Source organism: Megascapheus bottae, chromosome 3 (assembly GCF_031878675.1).
Source record: "Megascapheus bottae isolate mThoBot1 chromosome 3, mThoBot2.hap1, whole genome shotgun sequence".
NCBI classification, from domain to species: domain Eukaryota; kingdom Metazoa; phylum Chordata; class Mammalia; order Rodentia; family Geomyidae; genus Megascapheus; species Megascapheus bottae.
In genome coordinates, this window is record NC_143511.1 from 12,435,014 (window position 1) to 12,456,148 (window position 21,135).

At 41.3% G+C, this 21,135-nt stretch overlaps 1 long non-coding RNA gene across 4 annotated transcripts in view; it reads left to right on the top strand.

Moving 5' to 3' along the window:
• Window positions 1–21,135, top strand: part of LOC150064945 (uncharacterized) — a 55,697-nt gene that overhangs the window by 30,313 nt on the left and 4,249 nt on the right. For 2 of the 4 annotated variants that reach the window (XR_016534855.1, XR_016534857.1), the window contains one exon: window positions 7,020–7,418. This is a non-coding gene — a long non-coding RNA (uncharacterized LOC150064945). Of the gene's footprint in view, window positions 1–1,412; window positions 1,540–7,019; window positions 7,419–21,135 lie in introns of those variants that run through there. The other 2 variants (XR_016534856.1, XR_016534859.1) reach the window with 2 other exon arrangements.

Below are 21,135 nucleotides of genomic sequence, written 5' to 3' on the forward strand. Positions count from 1 at the left end.
GGGTTACATGATATTTGCCATATAGAAGGTGCATTAATTCACATATATTGATACCCTTTCACATGTCTTGGTACCTTTTACCATCCCCCCCACCCCCCGTCTTGGTTTTACCCCCTTCCCTATCAAATTTCAAATAATCAAATACAAATAAACTCAATATATCAGATAACAGAGTGAGGTACTGTAACAATATGAGATACCCAAGGGACAGCAAAGGAGATGAGGGATAACATAGTACATTAAGGACAACAATCATCCATTATATGGCTTTTGTTTCAATATCCTGGAGGTCCTTTCAATTAGCTTCATACTATATGGCCTTATGAATCAAGATTTTGCTCTATTGCAGATCTCTGCTAGTAGAGCCCAAGGTTTCTACTGATTATGCCAAATGAGGGGAACCATTGAGCCTAAGTTCCTTTGAGTCTGGCTAACTTCATTTAATATGATCTTTTCTAAGACTTACCATTTCCTAACAAATGGGATGATATCGTTTTTTTCTGACAGCAGCATAGAATTCTATTGTGTACAAATACCACAACTTGCTGATCCACTCATCAACTGAGGGACATCTAGGTTGGTTCCATATTTTTACTATGGTGAATAATGCTGCAATGAACATTGTTGTGGTAGTGGATTTAGTATGCCCTAGTTCCGCTGTGTTTCTTATTTTAAAAGTTTTATTTTCAATAAGTGCACTAGGGTGAATCACTGTATTGGTTTTACAGGAAGAGCATCACATTTCTATTAGAAGACATCTCTTAGCACATTAACTACTTTCTTCAGATGGTACTTCACTGGTTTTGATAGAAGGTCAAAGGCCTTTTGTTCCAGAAGCTCAATTATTTTTATAACACTGGTAAATAATTATTGTAGTTTTGCAGAACCTACATTTTAAATAAATTACTTGGCTGATATTCTGGTCTACTCTTTTTTGGTGTGTGTGTGTGTGTGTGTGTGTGTTTAATTTTGAACTTTGAGCTTCCTTTGAGTTAGCTAATAATCAATTATGCTTATTTTCATTGTTTTGGGATGTTAGCTTCCTTTTGTACTACTCTGATCTCTTTGTCAATCTAATTTCATCTCCTTTTCTTATTCTTGAAGATTCAAAAATTTGGGGGGGACATTGAAGCATTTTTTTTATCATCAAGCATTTTTTCTTGTTTTTAGTGATAGTAATAGATGTTTTGGGGACAAGACAGATTTTATATTTCTCTTCATGACACTTGTTATTTCTTAAAAGCCATATCTTATAATCTATTCAGAATATAAGGTAATTTATTAACTATTCCCTTTTTTACATAGATCATTATCTTGGGGGGGTGATTTTCCTCTTATTAAGATTCAGAGTTTGCCTGATGCTGAATGTCTTCTCTATTTGACTTCATTCTATGCATTTTTCTATCTACCAGCTCTTCACTGCAAAGCCATTTATCCAGCCATAGAATTTTTCTTAAAAAGTCAAAAAGCTAAAATCCAAAAGAAGCATTCAATTCATTTTGACCAGGAACAAGTCAGAAAAAGAACACTTATTGGTGAAAGAGGTTTCACAGAGATTTCCTGCATCTGTCACGTTCATTGGAATTTTACTCATCCTAGGTTACAAGACATCACCTTGCGACTTCTCTGAATTTTCAGTGGGTAGTAGCCTTAAAGTGGTTGTCCTGCAGTTCAAGAGAAAGAGAAATATAACTCCTGTATCATTCTTTTCTTCATTCTTGGGAAATGAACATATGGTTTAAATAATCAAAAATACAATTTTTTCTCCAGAATAAGCTTTTTCTCATATGTTTATGGAATGAAATAGGCAAGGATAAATTCTATAAACCATATTGTATTATTGTGAAAGGATATATTAGAAAACATGATACACACACACATACAATGCTACTTTTTTCTTGGTTTTAAGCAGTTTTCATTTCCTTTTTTATCATCGGGGTATTATATAGAGGGGTTACAGTTATATTCATCAGGTAGTAGGTACATTACTTCTTGCACATTGATAACCATTCTCATGTTTTTGTCCCCATTTCCCTCCTCCAACCCCCTCCCAAACATCTTATTTTCCCCCCTTCCCTTCCCTTCCCTTCTCTATTTCAAATAAACAAATAAATGGATATACAATATACCAGGTTACAAAGTCAGATACAGTATCCACATGAAATTAACCATTAGGGGAAAAAAGAGGGAAGAAATAACATAGTACATTAAGAAAAACAATCACACAAGATAAAGCTCTTGTTTCCATATCCTAGAATTCATTTCATTTAGTCTCATCCACTATGGCCTCATGTGCATAGCTTTTGAGCTATTGTGATCCTCTGCTAGGAAAGTCTTAGATGTATACTATTACAAATGAGGGAAACCATGGAGTCTATGTTCCATTGAGTCTAGCTTGCTTCACTTAATATGAGTTTTTACAAGTCTTTCTATTTCCTTATGATTGAGGAGATGTCATATGTCTATAGAGTTAAATGTATTATCTAAAGTATGGTATATGTAGGGGAGTATTGTAATGGTATAATTCCTTTGAATAACTAATAGTGTAAGAAAATAAATACCAGGAAGCTGAAATGTGTGTTGCTGGGGAGGGAAGGAAGTCAAGAGCAGGGGACTTGTGAATGAAGAGATGAGGTGTATGTGAGCACAATAATAATATGCAACGCATCTATGTGAAAAAGGAACCCAGTAACTTGAGAGGATGGGTGGAGTTAGGCGAGATTGGGGAAAGGAATGACATTGATCAAGATGCTTTTATTCATAAATTATTCTGTTGAATTGAAATCCCTTTGGACAATTACTCAAAGATAATAAAATAATTTCTTCAGGAAAGGTTTTGATAATAAATAATAAGCATATCTGGGGCTGAAATAAAATAAAGATATTAGGGGATGTTATAAGACAAGACATGAAAATGCAGCCGTTTTCCCGCTGATACTCTTCAAGGATATCATTGGGCCAAGAGTCTATTTCATGCCAGTTCTGGAGCTTGAACTCAGGATGTGGGCACTGTTCCTGAGCTTTTTCGCTCAAGGCTAGCACTCTACCACTTAAGCCACAGCTCAACTCTGGGATTTTTGCTGGAGATAAAGAGTCTCACAAACTTCACTGCTTCATATGGATTGAATTGCAATTCTTAGCACTCAGCCTCCTGAGTAGCTGGTGTTACAGGTGTGAGCCAACAGTGCATGGCAGAGCCAAAGTGTGATACATTGTGGCTATGTTCCTGGGGAGAGGATTTAGCACAGATTTCAACTCCTTATTTCTAGTTCTTTTATTGTTCAATAGTGGTGCATCATGGGAAATGTTTGATCTCCAGTCCACAATATCTGATATCAGATATTTTTATGTCAGACTATGTATCTGGAGACTCAGGGAGGCTCTGGAAAGTTACAGATCTTTCTATAGAGAGCAGGGAGTCATAGGTCTCCGTGGACAGCTGGGTTTAAACCAAGCACTGTAGCACTAAAGGAACTCTTAGTCTCAGGTCAGTGATGGCATTTTTCACAGATAGCTTCTGGGGTAGTTTTCAGACAGCACTACCATTAAAGACTCCCAAGTTTGATAAGAGAAAGACCTTTATGTCTTTCAACCTGGAAAATCTGAATTTGTGATTTTAAAGTAATGTCTGTCTGATGTAGCTTATCATACAGTTATCAGATTAAGTTTTGAGAAGTAAGGCAGCTCTTCTGACATCTTGACTTTCACTTAGTGATACTTCTGATTTTCAGAACTTTAAAGAAGCCAGTTTGGCTGGATTTTCAGACGAGTATTTCTAGCTACACAGGAGTTTGAGATCTAAGGAACTCAGTTCGATGCCAGCCTGAGAGGAAAGAGCATATGACTCGTGTCTCCAATTATCCAACAAAAAAGCTAGAAGTAGAATTATTGATCAAGTGGTAGAGCACTAGCCTTAAGTAACAAAGCTCAGAGAGAGTACCTAGGCCCCTGCACCAAGAAGTAAGGAAAGAAAGAATTATTGTAATGCTATTCAGAAAGTTGTAGTAATTGGTAACAGTGTCCATAGGCAGTAGTTGAGCATTTCATATTACTTTCCCTAATGTCAAAATCTTCCATAAACATTGTATAATTATAAAAACAGACAATTAGAATTGATACCATGCTGGTAAGTAAACTTTGGCTTATTGGGATTGCTTCAGATTTTTAGTTAAGGAGCTATTTCTGTTCTGTGATCCTCAGGATACTACTGCATGAACTTTGTTTTCTTTTTTGTCTGGCCCAATCTCTGAGTCATTTGTTTCTATGTTCACAGAATACATTGTGTTTAGTCATTTATATAAAAAAGGAACATGATGGATTTTTCTTTATAAAAATTGATTATTTGTGAAAACTATATCAAGGGCCCTCCTTCCCCGGAAACCAGTGGCTGTTTAGATGACTTAGAGTTAGGGCCACCTCCCGCAGTCTCTGTCCTATCTGGCCTGAGGTTGAAGTCCAGTCATCACCCGTTAGGTGCAGGCCTAAAAGATTGCCATGGTGGCTAATAAGTATTTAAAGAACCATTATCGCCAGCACATCGTTTTCCTCAGCCTGGAGAAGAAAGGAGAGGATCGGGATTGCTCATTGCCCTGGCGCTAAAGCTCTTCAGTCGGCTGGGTATCAGGCATAAGCATCACAGTGGGCTCTGGGGTGGAGGCCTTTCGGGACAAGGCCCCCCTGCCTCTACCTGGGCAGGCTGCACACTGTCTTTGAGTTGGGCATCTGCAAAGATTTTCTGCTCCTTTCTGTCTTCAATGTTTGAGTGGCTTGGCAGGTGTGAAGTGACCTCAGCAGCAGGGGTCTCAGGGTCTGCAGGCATCTGGCCCTGGCACTGTGTGCCTTCACCCACAAGGAGCAGCAGAAGTTCCTGCAGCTCCTTTTTCTGCATCTTCTCCTGGGAGATTTCCATGACACACTCATCTTTCTCCTTATAGAGTTGGTCCAGGACTTCCATCTGTTCTTTGTACAGCATTATGGAGTCGTCGAGGGTGCTGATGTGTTTGGACAGCTGGGCACACCGGTGCTGGAGGTCCCCGGCTGGACTCTGGTGCTCCACTTTGTCAGGCAGGGCCTGGAGCAAGCACATTCTCATCTTCTGAGACACCCGCGCGTCCTGCTTCCTGTCCCCTGAGGGACCATGGTTCTTGCTCTTGGGAAACAGGGCCTGCTGCTCCAGCTTGGTGTGGCACTGGGCTGCCAAGTTGGCCAGGCACTGGCAGTGGGCCTGCTGCTCCTGCAGCTGTTGGCTGAGTTTCACTTTTGTCACCTCAGCAACTGATTTTGCTTTCGGGTAAAAGGCCTTCATGACTTGGGGGATGTCCACAGCCTCTGGGATGATCACGGCGGCTGGAGTTGCCTCCTCAGCCCTTGCTTCTTCCTTGTCCCCTTCTTTACCTTCCTGGAAAGCCAGGAAGCTCAGCTGGGCCTGGAGTTGCTCTTTCTCTTGTGTAGTGTCTTCCAGGCACTGGAGAGTGTCCTGCAACTCTTGGGTCAGGGTCAGGTCCTGCTGCTGCTGCTGCTCCAGCAGCTGGGCGTGCCTCAGCAGGTGCTGTTGCAGCTCCTCCTTCTCTGCACTCAGCTCCTGAATGGAGGCCATGTTCTCTTCATAGGTGGTTTTGAGTTCCTGCAGCTGGGCCAGGTACTGAGCATTGAGCTCCTGAAGACTCTGGGCTGTTTGAAAACTTCCTTCAGCCACCTCTTTCCATTCTCCTAATTCCATCTCTCGCTGCTCCAGCTTCTCCAGAAGGTGTTCATTCTCCTTTTGCTCTGAGGTCAGGAGGCTGGTAAGCTGGTCCTTCTCAGTGCTCAGCCTTTGGAAAGCTTCCTGCAGCTGCTCCAGCTGCTCTTTCAGCTCTCTCGTTTGCAGGTCTGTGCATTTCTGGGTCTCAAAGATGTTGGACTGAGCCTTGTCGCCCACTCTCTTCTGCAGTATCAGCAGCCGTTCCTGTTGCTCCAGGTTCTGGAGACTGAGGCTTTGGTTTTCCTGAACCTGGAATTGAAGTTGTTGCTCCAGGTTCTTTAAGTCAGCCTGAGATGGTCCTGCAAGGGACTGTGCCTCTGCCAGCTTGTTCTCCATTTCTGCCAGCTTGTTCTCTAGATCCACCATCTGCCACAGGTCTTCCTCGTGCTGGTCTGTGAGTTGGTTCATCTCCTGTGAGAGCCGCCACACCTTCTCCGTCCACGTAGACCTCTCCACCCTCAGGTCCTCCGCAATCTTGTCCCTCTCCAACCTCAATGCACTCACCACACTTTGCACATTTTCTATTCTTCTTTTCAGCACTGCCCGCTCCTCTAGCACTCGTTGGAATTTTTCTATTTTCATTTTCATGTTGGACTTCTGGGTCCGGAGCACGTCCAGCTTCACCTGTAAGTCTGCATTCAGCTCCTGCAGGTTGTCACAGCTTCTGCTCTTTTCCTGGAGCTGCAGCTTCACATCACCCAGGTCTTGGATGAACTGTCTGTTCTTCTGCTCGATGTCCTTCTGGTGGTGAGGGCAGACAAGGCCATCTCTAGGTCTATGCTGCGTTGCTGAGAAGCCTGCAGGCGGCTGGGCAGATCTTCATGCTCCACCTGACTTCGTTTGACTTCCTGTTCCATGTGGGCTAGGGCAGATTGTAAGTGGCCTTTTTCTGAAAGCAACATATGTGTGGCTACCTTGTGGTCTTCTAACTCTGCTTTCAGTGTTTCTTGCACCTGGGCCAGCTTCTCATTTTCTTCCTGCTGTTGTTCCTGCAGCTCTTTCTTTACCTGCTTTAGTTGGTGGATTTCACTGAAGAGCTGTTGATGTCGTAATTTGCTCAGGTCCAGGGCTAGCAGCAGGTATTGGTAGCCCCTCTCCAGATCCTTGTTGTTCTTGGGACCTGTGACACTCTTGACCCTGGCTGCTCCGACTGTGCCTGAAGGCAGGCGAGGCTCAGGGTCAGCTTGGTCTCTGGCTGCACCCTCACGTGAATTACAGACCCCAGTGGTGTTGGTCGTGGGCTTGCCTCCCCTTTTATTTTTCTTCCTTATCTTTTCAGATCCATGAAGATAGTTCTGCTGATGTTCCTGCAGTTGTTTCTTTCTTGGTTTTGATCGTTCAGACGTGCCAGCTCTGGGATGGGAAAGATGGACCGGCCACATTCCCAGGCTCTTCAAAATCTCCTGTACGTACCCAATCACTAATAAGTAAGCGAGTATCCAAGTCTATCGCCAAATCACCTGGATTCTCTCGATCACCACTCAGCCACCTCTCCCTTCAACAGTTGCTGGTAGTGGTATAAGTCAACAGACAGAATACCAGTATTGCTAGGCAGCGTGGAACGTGGGCGTGGCCCCAAATCTCCTATCCCATTGGTCAGCGAGAAACAGGAACTAATAGGGGGTGTGGCCAGAATCTTGTGATCCAGGCAGAATGGGTGGAGTCTGCTCCTGCAGTCCCAGCCCCATCCAGCTCTGGTCTAGTTTGGGGAGAGTGTGGGACTTGCTATAGTTGGACGGTGCAGTTTCTTTTTCAATTTTTTTTGCCAGTCCTGGATTTGAACTCAGGGCCTGATGTCTGACCTTGGACTTTCTCCAGGCTAGAGCTCTACCACTTGAGCCACAGCAACACTTCTAGCCTTTTCTATGTATGTGGTACCGAGGAATCAAACCCGGGTTGTCCGTGCATGCTAAGCAAGCACTATACCATTAGGCCAAACTCCCAGTCCTTTCATTTATTAAAGAATTTTTGTTTGCAGATCCTGGGGCTTTAATTCAGGCCCTAAGCACTGGCCTTGGGCTTTCTCCAGTCCAGTGCTCTACCACTTGAGCCACAGAAGTATTTCCAGCTTGTTTTGTTTCGGTGGTCCTGAGGAATCAAACCTAGGGCTTCGTGCTGGCTAGGGAGCCAGTCTACTCCTAGGCCCCTCTCTTGGCTCCCAGGTGCACAGTTTTACATGCACCTTTCTGGCTTCCCTCACACAATTGTGGCCTCCAGAGTTTACCCCAAGGCCTTCAGTTGGCCTCTAGAAAGTGAGACCAAGAAACACATCTTCCCACATCCAATATCTTCCTGTTGTCACTCCATGAAGTAGCTCTCTCATTATAATCGTATTTGCTGACGCTTATATTCCGACCAGGGAGCCCCTGAGGTTCACCATGTTCTTGATATAGCCTTTCTTCCAGTCCCTAGGGACTGGAGTTCAGGCACATCACAGGGCCAGGGTTCTTCTCCATGAGTTTTGGCCATGCTGCTCACCTACACCGTGTTTAGGGCAGCACCTGTTTTACACACCATGTCTGGTTATCTCAGAGGATTCAGAATCAGTGGAATGAGAGTGTGTAAGAATTTCACACTGCGGCCGGCTGCCCAAGAGCATGTGAAATCCTCCCCAGCCAGTGCCCGTGGGGCCTGTTCATCTTCTGCATGAAGTTCTGAGCTCATCACAGTTTTCCCTGCATTCCATCTATCACAAGACTCCTGGTTCATTTCTTGGAAACATTCCATGCTTCCTTGCATCTTGAATCTAGGCCTTATAAACTTTAAATTCTAATTAATAGAAGGGTTACAGTCTCATTTGTCAGATAGAAGGTGCATTACTTTTCACACACTGATATCCCTTCTCATGTTTTTGTCCACATTTCCCTCCCCTGACCTCTCTCCTCATCTTGTTTTCCCCCTTTCCTATTTCAAATAAACAAATAAATGGATACACAATGACAAGGTAACAAAATCAGATACAGTAACAATATGAGATTAACCAAGGGACAAAAAAAGAGGTGAGAAATAACATAGAACATTAAGAACACAATCACATTATATGGCTCTTGATTCCATATCCTGGAAGTCCTTTCATTTAGCCTCATCCTATATGGCCTTATGTATCTAGGTTTTGAGCTATTGTAATCCTCTGCTAGGAGAGTCCAAGGTTTGAACCAATTATTACAAATGAGGAAAACCATTGAGTCTATGTTCCTTTGGGTCTGGCTTACTTCACTTAATATGATTTTTTTCAAATCTTTACACTTCCTTACAAATAGGCAAAGACATTCTTTCTGATGGCAGCATGGAATTCCATTGTGTATGATTACCACATCTTCTTGATCGAATCATCTACTGAGGGGCATCTGCGTTGGTTGCATATCTTTGCTATAGTAAATAGTCCTGCAATGAACATCATTGTGCTAGTGGCTTTAGTATGTGCTAGTGTTTACAATTGGGTAAATGCCAAGTACTGGAATTGCTGGGTCCTAGGGGAGCTGTAGGTTTGGTCTTTTGAGGAACTGCCATACAGCTTTCCAAAGTGGTTGAATGAGTTTACACTCCCACCAACAGTGTAGTAGTGATCCCTCCTGGCCACATCCCCTCCAGCATCTGTTGTCATTAGATTTCTTGATCATGGCCATTCTAACTGGAGTGAGGTGGAATCTCAGAGTTGTTCTGCTTTGCATTTCTTTTATGGCCAGAGATGTCGAGCATTTCTTCATGTGTCTATAGGCCACTCTTATTTCTTCCACAGAGAAGTGTCTCTTTAAGTCTTTGGCCCATCTTTTAATGGGATGGTTGTTTCTTTGAAGATTAGTTTTGGAGTGTTTCAATTTTTTTAGCTGTTGATATATTTTAGCTATGAGGCCTTTGTCTGTTGTATAGTTATTGAAGATCTTCTCCCATTTGGTGTGCTTTCTATTTAACTTGCTAGCTAGTTGAGAGATCGTATTTTATTTATCCATTCATCTGTTGATGGGCATCTGGGCTGTTTCCATAATTTGGCTACTGTGAATAGTGTGTCAAGGGTAATGAGTGTTTTTTTGTCTTTACCATAGCCTTACTTGTTATGTTCTGGGTAGGTGGCCAGGAGTGGTATAGCCATGTCAGAATTGGAGATAAGAGTCTCATGTTCTTTAGTGCCATAGTGGCTTTGAACCTTGATCCTCAGATCTCAGGCTCCTGAGTAGCTGGGATTATAGGCATGAGCCAACATGCCTGGCTTTGATGTTTAGTTTTTGTGAGGAAACTCCAATCCAAATTTAATTCCCACTAAAATAATTTATTCAGCTGTGTTGAAAGTCCAAAAGCATGGTACACCTGGTGAGCAGCTATCTTGCTGCATTACAACATGTTGAGGGTATCCTATGATGTACATTTGCTCAGGTCTCTCTTTTTGTAAAGAGACACTGATGACATCATAGGGTCCCTATTCTCATGTCCTACTCCAAATCTAATCATCTCCAAATACACTTCACATATGAACTAGGGGATTCATTTTCTAAAATTTAAATTTTGAGGGGGGACAATTTAAACATTAACACTTTGGGGCATTCTTTTCTTCACACACATAATATAGTGAAGCATGAAAGTGAAAAATGTAGATTTCTCATAACACTGGGTGTGTTAGAATCCCAATTTATATGTTAACTCACATGTGATGTCATGAAAACTGGATAAAGTACCCTGGGGAAAGATTTTGTTTATATCACTCTAAATGTGTTTGCAGAAAAATTGTTTGTAGAAAAGTTCCTTGGGGAAGTATTCTAACATGGTGGAATATTGGTGGAGTAGTGGTTTAACCATTGGATATTTGGGTGTTGTAAACCTTTCAGCAAGGGGATATGAGATGAAGCTGATACATACTTTGTGCTGTGTTGCATAGTCCTTGCTCTTGGCTGTGGTGGTTATGTTTTGTGTTTGCTCAAATGTCTTCCTTTATAAAGCATGACCTTCCCTATCTATGAATTTCTTCTCTCTAGACATGGTATAAATAATGCATTCTATAAACTGTCTTATATCTTCCTGGACGTTTTCCCTTTCTTCTATTGTCTTTTGGTTGTTGGGTGTGCCATGTTTTTAATGGTGTAGTACAAACATTCTTATTTTAACCATTACGATTATCATTTTAAGACACTGAGAAAAGTTTTCAAGCAACAACTTAGTTGAAATTTGGTAATATTAAGTTCTCTTTGCATATGAGAAGTTCTTTTTAACTCTTCCTTTTTATTCTTTATTAATGTAGCCTGTGACTTAAGTTGTTGAATATTTTCTTGGATGATGTATTTTCTTTCGAGATTAGTCTAGTTATAGTTACTAACAAAACCCCTTGTTCTCTGCTCATTCTCATTTTGAGTTTGTTCTCTGTTAGTTTCTTTGGTTTATTTGTCATCACTAAGTAGTTGTACAAAGTGTTTACAATTCCATAAGTCATGAGTATAATTCCTTTTGGTAAAAATCACTCCCCCTACCCTCAAATTACATAGTTCACATTTTTACATAATGTATATCAAATATAATGACTGCATTTTTTAATATTTCCTCCATTTGTGTGCTCATCCTTTCCCTTCCCCTCCATAAAACATGTTTCTTCTTCCTGATACTCACTCTGATAAAGAGTACTTCAGTTGTTCAGAGGAGTTACACCTTTGGATCTCTCCCAGAAATATATGTTTCTGTAGTCAGTTTGCTTCTGTATAAATGCATAAAAACCCTGTATATGTTATCATGCATGAGATACTTCCAATGTAAGTCCTTTGAACAACTTAACTTAAGTCTATCAAAACATTTATCAGGAAGCTGGAATTTGAGTTTTGGAGGATGAGGTCAAGGGAAAGGGTGAGCCAAATGCAGAGGGGGGCATAGCAGATATAGTCATAATATTTAATGTATGGAACTAGGAAAATTAAGAGGATGCATGGAGTTGAGAGAGATGGGTAAAAATGATGAAAGGAATGATACCGATCAAGGTGCATTGTACTCATACAATGACCTGCTGAATTGAAACCCCTTTGTAAAACTACTTAAAGATAATTAAAACAAATAAAAAAGCGTATTAGCCTTTGGACAGAAGTTCTAAGTAAATAAGATGTCCTTCCCAATATGGGGAGCATGATCTTGATGTGAACCTTGAATAGAAAATCAATGGAATCCAGTGGGCCTCGAACTGCAGTCTCTCATTCTGTCTCCAGTTTTTTTTTTAAAAAAGCTACATATTTTTATTGTTAGGAACTTATGAGGAAAAATTCCTTTGTGTAGCCAGAGTCCTATAGTACCACTAAATAGGGATATCGCCTTTTCTCAAGAATGGAGTAGAACAAGATGAGGGTTGCAGGTGGGGGGGAGCGAAATGGGGACCAAGACATGAGAAAGGGTATCAATGGAGGTGAATTAATGCACCTTCTATCTGGCAAATATAATGTAACCCTTCTAATAATTACAATAAAAATATATGAAAAAATTTAAAGATTTAAAAAAAGAAATTATTTAGGAAAAAAAGAATGGAATAGATTAAATGTGTTGATGGCACTGTTTGTTCATCCTTTGAAGTTATTGTGGTTGTAACAAGGGAAAAGTTTGTGTCATCTGCTATATGCCTTTTTGCTTGTGGTGATTACTTCAATTTTTATTGCCCAATGAAGGAATAAGAAGAAACTTGTAGCCTATCTTTCATGACTGGAGGATATGAGATTTTTTTTTAAAAAAAAGGTTTGTAACATATTCCATCCAGTCTCTGTGCTTAGTCTGATGCTTGAGTCCTTAGGCTATGATAATAGAGGCTCCTCTGTTGGCAATTGTTCTTCCATCTTTTCTGTCATGAGGAGAGCTTCAGTGTGGGGGCTCTGGCTTTTTCCACAGAAGAGAAAGTGGATTCTATGCATAAGCACTGCATACTAATATCTGACATTCATGTAGACTTTGAGTGGGAATAAGAGGAGAAGGGATTGGAAGAAGTGTGTCTCAAGTGGTAGAGTGCCAATCTTAAGCAAAAATCTGAGCAGGAATGTAAGGCCCTTAGTTGAAATCTCAGTACAAGCTTTCTAAAAGGAAGAATGCGGCCTTATGACTACCCCTTTCATAGAGGAAGGCCTTATATGTGAGTGGTGCTGGTTTATGAAATCCTCTCCAAAATTCATAGATCTCTTTCTCGAAGGGGGGAGAGTCTCCCCTGGAAAACTCAGTGAGCCACAATGTCTGCCTTGTATTAATGTGCTTGGCCTTTGACATTTTTTCTTCTCCCTGGCTTGCTGTGATGTACCCTACATCAGGAGCCACTCACTGCTCCCCATGTAACAATGTTCCATATCTGTTTGTTTGTTTTCCTTATGCTGGGGTTTGAACTCAGGGCTGGGCACTGCTTAAGGCTAGCCCTCTGCTTGTGCCATGGCTCTACTTCTGCCTTTTTGGTAGTTAATTGGAGATAAGAGTTCCATAAACCTTTTTGTCAGGGCTGACTTTGAATCTGGATTCTCAGATCTCAACCTCCTGAATACTAAGATTGCAGGATTGAGCTGCCAGCAGCTGGCTGCTTCATGCGGTCTTATTTATTTACTTATCAACTACTTGGTGAACCTCACCTTTCCTGAACTCCACCATGATCTATGATCCAAGCTGTCCGGAAACTTTCAAAGAAACTCTAATGCTCTGCATTCTACTCATCCCAGCATACAAGAAGTTTCTTTGAATCTTTGATTTGTCTGAATCAAAGAGCTTTTCTTGTTTTTCCAGATGTGACTGGGGGTTCTCCTGGTGTGTCCTCTTGGTTTAGATAAGCTGTCTGCTTCCTCCTCCATCTTTATTTGTATTTGTGTGTGTGTGTGTGTGTGTGTGTGTGTGTGTGTGTGTGTGTGTGTGTGTGTTTAAAGCAGTGCTTCTTCATCACCATGGCATTGTTTTGCTGTTGTTTTGTTTTGCTTTCTCATTTGCAATTTTGGTTACCTGTCCTGGTAATGTTCTCTCCCTTTCTCTCCCTCTCTTTCTCTTTCCCTCTATTTCTCATTCCCACCCTCTCTGTGTGTCTCTTGTGCACAGTATGTGCTTTTCCTCACTTTTTCTTTTTCTTCCTTTTCTTTCTTTCCCTCTCTCTCTCTCTCTCTTCCTTGCTTCCATGCTTCCTTTCTCTTGAATTGTTACTAAGGCTTTAACTCAGGACTTAGGCTCTGTCTCTGACCTTTTTTGCTTAAGGCTAGCACTCTACCAATTGAGCCATGGTTCCACTTACAGATTTTTTGGTAGTTGGTTGGAAATGAGTTTCCAATTAACTTTGCTAGGCTAGAAGTCTACCACTTGTGTCCAGCAACACTTCTAGCCTTTTCTATGTATGTGGTACCAAGGAATCAAACCCGGGTTGTCCGTGCATGCTAAGCAAGCACTATACCATTAGGCCAAACTCCCAGTCATTTCATTTATTTATTTTTGTTTTTCCATATTTTTTATCGTAATTAGTAAAAGGGTTACATGATATTTGCCAGATAGAAGGTGCATTAATTCACATACCTTGATACCCTTTCACATGTCTTGGCTTTCTTCTACTGGGATTAGGGTTGGTTTGTTGCTCTTTTTCCAGGATCTTAAGGTGACACATTAACTTGTTGGTTTGCAATTTTTCCCATCTGTTGTTGCTATAGTTGGACAGGTGCAGTTTCTTTTTCAATTTTTTTTTGCCAGTCCTGGATTTGAACTCAGGGCCTGATGTCTGACCTTGGACTTTCTCAAGGCTAGAGCTCTACCACTTGAGCCACAGCAACACTTCTAGCCTTTTCTATGTATGTGCATGCTAAGCAAGCACTATACCATTAGGCCAAACTCCCAGGCCTTTCATTTATTTATTTTGTTCCATATTTTTATTGTAATTAGTAAAAGGGTTACCTGATATTTGCCAGATAGAAGGTGCATTAATTCACATACCTTGATACCCTTTCACATGTCTTGGTACCCATTTCCCTCCCCCCAACACCCCCCACCCGTCTTGGTTTTCCCCCCTTCCCTATCAAATTTCAAATATCCAAAAAAAAATAAATTCAATATATCAGATAACAAAGTGAGATACTATACCAATATGAGATAACCAAGGGACAGCAAAGGAGATGAGAGACAACATAGTACATTAAGGACAACGATCATTCATTATATGGCTTTTGTTTCAATATCCTGGAGGTCCTTTCAATTAGCTTCACATTATATGGCCTTATGTATCAAGATTTTGCTCTATTGCAGATCTCTGCTAGTAGAGCCCAAGGTTTCTACTGATTATGACGAATGAGGGAAATCATTGAGCCTAAGTTCCTTTGAGTCTGGCTTACTTCACTTAATATGATTTGTTCTGTCTTTCCATTTCCTAACAAATGGGGCGATGTCATTCTTTCTGACAGCAGCATAGAATTCCATTGTGTACAAATACCACAACTTGTTGATCCACTCATCAACTGAGGGACATCTAGGTTGGTTCCATATCTTTGCTATGGTGAATAGTGCTGCAATGAACATTGTTGTGCTAGTGGATTTAGTATGTCCTTGTTTCTGGATGGTTGGGTAAATGCCAAGTAGTGGAATTGCTGGGTCATAGGGGAGTTCTATGTTTAGCCTTTTGAGGCACTGCCACACTGCTTTCCATAGTGGTTGAGTTGAGCGAGTTTGCACTCCCACCAACAGTGTAGTAGTGATCCCTACTGGCCACATCCCCTCCAGCATCTGTTGTTATTCGTTTTCCTGATCCTGGCCATCCTAACTGGTGTGAGATGGAATCTTAGAGTTGTTTTGATTTGAATTTCTTTTATGACCAGAGATGTTGAGCACTTCTTCATGTGTCTGTAGGCCATTTTTGTTTCTTCTTCAGAGAAGACTCTCTTTAAGGCTTTGGCCCATTTTTTAATGGGATGGTTGTTACTTTGGAGGTTAGTTTTGGAGTGATTCAATTTTTTGAGTTGTTGATATATTTTAGATATGCGGCCTTTGTCCGTTGTTTGGTTGGTGAAGATCTTCTCCCACTCTGTAGGCTTCCTGATTAGTTTACTAGCTATGTCCTTTGCCTTACCAAAACTCTGCAGTTTAATGCAGTCCCACTTATCCAGTCTTTCTCTGATTTGTTGTGATTCTTGGTCCTTATTAAGAAAGTTTCGACCTGTGCCAAGGAGGCATAGTGTGTCTCCTATTCCTTCCTGTAAAGTTTCCAGTGTGTCAGCTTTTACCTCCAGGTCTTTGATCCATTTGGAGCTAATTCTAGTGCAGGGTGACAAAGAAGGATCCAACTTTAGTTTTCTGCAGGTGCTTAACCAGTTCTGCCAGCACAACTTGTTGAAGAGGCTGTCTTTCTTCCATTCTATTTTTTTGGCTCCCTTGTCAAAGATTAGGTGGCCATAGGTCTGTGGTTTAATATCTGGGTCCTCAGTTCTATTCCATTGGTCTTCAGGCCTGCTCCTGTGCCAGTACCAAGCTGTTTTGATAATTAGAGCTCTGTAATAGAGTCTAAAGTTTGGAATTGAAATTCCTCCAGCGCTGTTCTTTCTGCTAAGAAGTGTTTTTGCTATACGGGGTCTTTTATTATTCCATATGAAATTTTGGATTGCCTCTTCTATTTCTTTAAAGAATGACATTGGGATATTGATGGGTATTGCATTGAATTTGTAGATAGCTCTTGGCAAGATTGTCATTTTCACAATGTTGATTCTTCCAATCCAGGAGCATGGGAGGTTTTTCCATTTCCTTAGTTCTGCTTTAATTTCCTTTCTTAGGGTTTTAAAGTTTTCGTCAAAAAGGTCCTTTACATTCTTAGTTAAGCTAATTCCTAGGTACTTTATTTTCTTTGAGGCTATTGTGAAAGGAGTTTCTTTCCTGATTATTGCCTAGTTCCTCTCACTGTTGGCGTAAAGGAAGGCAGTTGATTTTTCAGGGTTGATTTTATAGCCTGCTACTCCTCCAAAGCTTTGAATCAGATCAAGGAGCTTGGAAGTAGAGTCTATAGGATTCTTTTAATATAGAATCATGTCGTCTGCAAAGAGGGATAGTTTTATTTCCTCTCTCCCTCCTTGGATCCCCTTTATGCTTGCTTCTTGCCTTATTGCACTGGCTAGGAATTCTAGTACTATGTTAAAGAGGCGTGGAGAGAGTGGGCATCCTTGTCTCGTTCCTGATTTTAGAGGGAATGGCTTTAGATTTTCACCACTAAGTGTAATACTAGCAGTAGGTTTCTCATACACAGCCTTTATTACATTGAGGAATGTTCCATGGATTCCTAGTTTCTCCAGAGCTTTTAACATAAAGGGGTGTTGGATCTTGTCAAATGCCTTTTCCGTGTCTATTGAGACAATCATGTGATTTTTGTCCTTGCTCCTGTTGATGTGTTGAATTATATTAATTGATTTGCGTATGTTGAACCAGCTTTGCCTCCCCATGATGAATCCAGTTTGATCATAGTGTATAATTTTTTTGATGAGGTGTTGTAGACGGTTGGCCAGTATTTTGTTGAGAAGTTTTGCATCGATGTTCATCAAAGATATAGGTCTATAGTTCTCTTTCTTTGATGAATCTCTGTCTGGTTTGGGGATGAGGGTTATACTGGCTTCATAGAATGAGTTTGGTAAGGAACCTTCATTTTCAATTTCGTTGAAGAGCTTGAGGAGTATTGGCGTGAGCTCTGCTTTGAAGACCTTATAGAATTCAGCTGTGAATCCATCTGGCCCTGAGCTTTCCTTAGGTGGAAGTTCTCTAATTGCCATTTCTATTTCAGAGCTTGAATTAGGCCTGTTGTGTTGGCTTAGTTCTTCTTGGTTCAGTGTGGGTATGTTAATATTGGCTAGGAATTCATCCATTTCATCTAGATTCTCAAATTTGTTGGCATAAAGGTTTGAGAAGTATTCCCTCATGATATTCTGGATCTTGGTAATTTCTGTCGTGATATTACCATTTTCATCTGCGATTTTGTTTATTTCGATATGCTCTCTTCTTTTTTTGGTAAGATTTGCTAAGGGCTTGTCAATTTTGTTAATTCTTTCAAAGAACCAACTCCTTGTTTTGTTGATTCTTTCTATAGTTTTTTTTTGGATTCCAAATCATTTAATTCTGCTTTGATTTTACTAATTTGCTTTCTTCTATTGGGATTAGGGTTGGTTTGTTGCTCTTTTTCCAGGATCTTAAGGTGAGACATTAACTTGTTGGTTTGCAATTTTTCCCACTTGTTGTTGTAGGCACTCAGCGCTATAAATTTTCCTCTAAGTACTGCCTTTGCTGTGTCCCAAAGGAGTTGGTATTTTGTGTGCTCCTTACTGTTAAATTTCATAAACTGTTGGATTTCTGTTCTGATCTCTTCGATGACCCATTGGTGATTCAACAATGTGTTGTTCAGTCTCCATACGTCACAGGGTTTTCGTTGGTGGAGATGTGTGTTCAGTTCCAATTTGATGCCTTTGTGGTCTGAGAGTGTGCATGGAATAATTTCAGTGTTTCTGAATCTGTCCAGGTTTGTTTTATGGCCTAAGATGTGATCTATTTTGGAAAATGTTCCATGTGCTGCTGAGAAAAATGTATATTGTGTTGTTGCTGGGTGGAATATTCTGCAGATGTCTGTTAGATCTAGTTGGTCTATATAGTTGTTCAGTTCTAAGGTTTCTCTGTTGAGTTTTTGCCTTGTTGATCTGTCCATAGGTGAGAGTGGTGTGTTAAAGTCACCGACAATCACTGTATTTGGATCTATGTATGGTTTCAGTGTAAGTAAAGTTTGCTTGATGAAGTTTGGAGCTCCGGGATTGGGTGTGTAAATATTTAGGATCGTTATGTCTTCCTGGAGGAAAGATCCCTTTAGTAGTATGTAGTAACATTCTTTGTCTTTTTTTTTTTTACTAATTTTAGTTTGAAGTCTATTTTATCTGATATGAGGATGGCAACTCCAGCCTGTTTATGGGGGCCGTTAGCTTGATAGTTTATTCCAACCTCTCACTTTCAAAAGATGATTGTTTTTTTGGGTAAGATGTGTCTCTTGAAGACAGCAGAACGATGGCTCTTGCTTTTTGATCCAACTAGACAGCCTATGCCGTTTAATTGGAGAGTTAAGTCCATTGATATTGAGAGTTAGGATTGAGAGATATTTATTAGGTCCTACCATTTTTAAAAGCTTTTATTTGGGCCTGTGTCTTGACAGTTCTTGTGGTCCTTAGATGGTATGCTGTTTAGGTGCCATTTCTTTCCCTATATTGCATTTATTTTGGTTTTCTATGTATAGAACATCTTTGAGAATTCTCTGTAGTGTTGGTTTTGTTGCGACATATTGCTGCAGCTTTTCCCTGGAATGGAATGTTTTTATTGTTCCCTCAGTTATGAATGAGAGCTTAGCTGGGTACAGGATTCTTGGTTGGTAGTTATTTGACTTAAGGGCATGACATATATGCTTCCAGTCACTTCTTGCTTGCAGGGTCTCTGCTGAGAAATCTGGGGTTATTCTGATTGGTTTTCCTTTATAGGTTACTGAACCCTTTTCCCTGGCTTCCTTTAGGATCCTTTTTTTGGTTTCTATTGATCCAGTTTGGATTACGATGTGGCGGTGGGATGTTCTTTTCTGGTCAGGTCTGTTTGGGGTTCTAAAAGCTTCTTGTATCTGGATGAGCCTGCCCTTCTGGATGTTTGGGAAATTCTCTGAGATGATTCCCGGAAGTATATTTCCAATACCGTTGACCTCTTTCTCCACGCCCTCCTCAATACCTATTAGCCTTAAATTAGGCTTCCTAATTGTATCTTGGACCTCCTGAAGCGCTCTCTCATTTTTCCTAGATTTGGATTGACTCATTTTCTGTTCTTTCTCTAGAATAACTAAATTATCTTCAGCCCCGGAAATTCTCTCCTCTGCATTGTCTAACCTGCTATCAAAGCTATCTACTTTATTTTTCATCTCCCTTGCTTCTAATTGCTCATTTTTGATGCCTTGCATCTCTTCTTTTAGATCGTGTATGGATTTCTTTAGCTCCTTGATTTCCATTTGAATGGTTAACTCAGTAGCTTTACTTTCTTTGAACATTTGCTGGAGTTCAGTCACCGTTTTATTTGTGGATTCTATGAATTCATCCATCTTTCTTTGAAAAGCCTTTATTATGGCCTCCTTTATGGCTTCTTCTTTTTCACTTATCACCTTGCTTATGGTTTCCTCTTGTTCAGCTATGGCTTCCTCCCTTATCTCTTTCTTTACATTTTCACATTTTTCATTAATGATGTTTATCAATTGCATTTGTATAGCACTTGGAAGACTCTCCTCTAGGTTTGCCAGTGACTGTTCCATTGTCTGTTTACATTGGGTGGGGGATGTTGTTTCCTGATTTGACATTTTTCTTGAGTTTCTTGTTCTGCCCATTTGAAAATGGGAGCAAGATTAATACTAAACACGATTATAGTTTTTCAGATATAACCAACCTAGACCTCTGTAGCTGGCAGAATCTAGATGTTCACAAGTTTTGGTTGGTGTTATCACTCTTTCTTTTTGTGCAGTTACCGACCAGTCTAATAAGCCACTGATAAGCGATTTATACCCAAAACAATAAGCCTCTCAATCCAATCTCTACTGTCTTTAAGTCCCTCTGAGCCTCGAGAATAATTAAACACCTAGATATACAGTGTTGCTCAACAGCCATCAAGTGTAGATCCATGCAGTATAAGGGTTGAAAAAGACGAACAGAGGTCCAGAGATAGAAAAATAGAATGAGAGAGGTCAGAGGGGGTAAGTAGGTAGCGTATTTGAGTACAAAGTTTGGAAAGCATTAGAAAAAAACTTATGTGTTGCTGCACGACTAGCTTTTAGCCCAACCAGTGGCCTCACAGTGGACCATGGGATGGCTCTGCGAGCTTCCGTCTGAGCGCGGTTGGCGGATGTTTTCCTGTGCTGTTTCCAGGGGCGGCCCCAAGCCAAGGGTCTGAGGGTTGAGAGTTTCAGAGACTCTCAGCAGGACCAGCAGGAGACCCTTCTGTTACCAGGGGCAGGGCCCAGCTGGGGACGTGGGCTCCAAGGGCGGAGCCGGGCCTTTTTGGTTCTCAGAAGGGGAGCTTGGCTGCTGGTCGGCCCTTCAGATCCCTGCTGTGTTTCCACTGCTTTGTCAGAGTCTGTGACTGTGGGGGGGGGCCCTCGGTGGTGTCTTGCTCAGGATTCCCTGCTGGAGGATGCCCCGCTCAGGAATTGAGGGGGTGCAGATGCTGGCTCCTATTTTCCCGCACCCCCTACCCACTGTTGTAAGGCAGGGTCCCAACGCCCTCCACTCTCCAGATCCAGTGGCCTGGGAGAGGAGCCTGGTGGGGGGGTGGGAGCTGGGACAGCTCCGCCTCCCCTGGTGGGGTGCTGAGTCTTAGGGTCGGCCCGCTTGTCAGTCTCCAGTCAGAGGGCTGGGGGTTGAGCCCGTTGGGCGGGTGGGAGTTGGGACAGCCCCGCCTCCCTTGGTGGG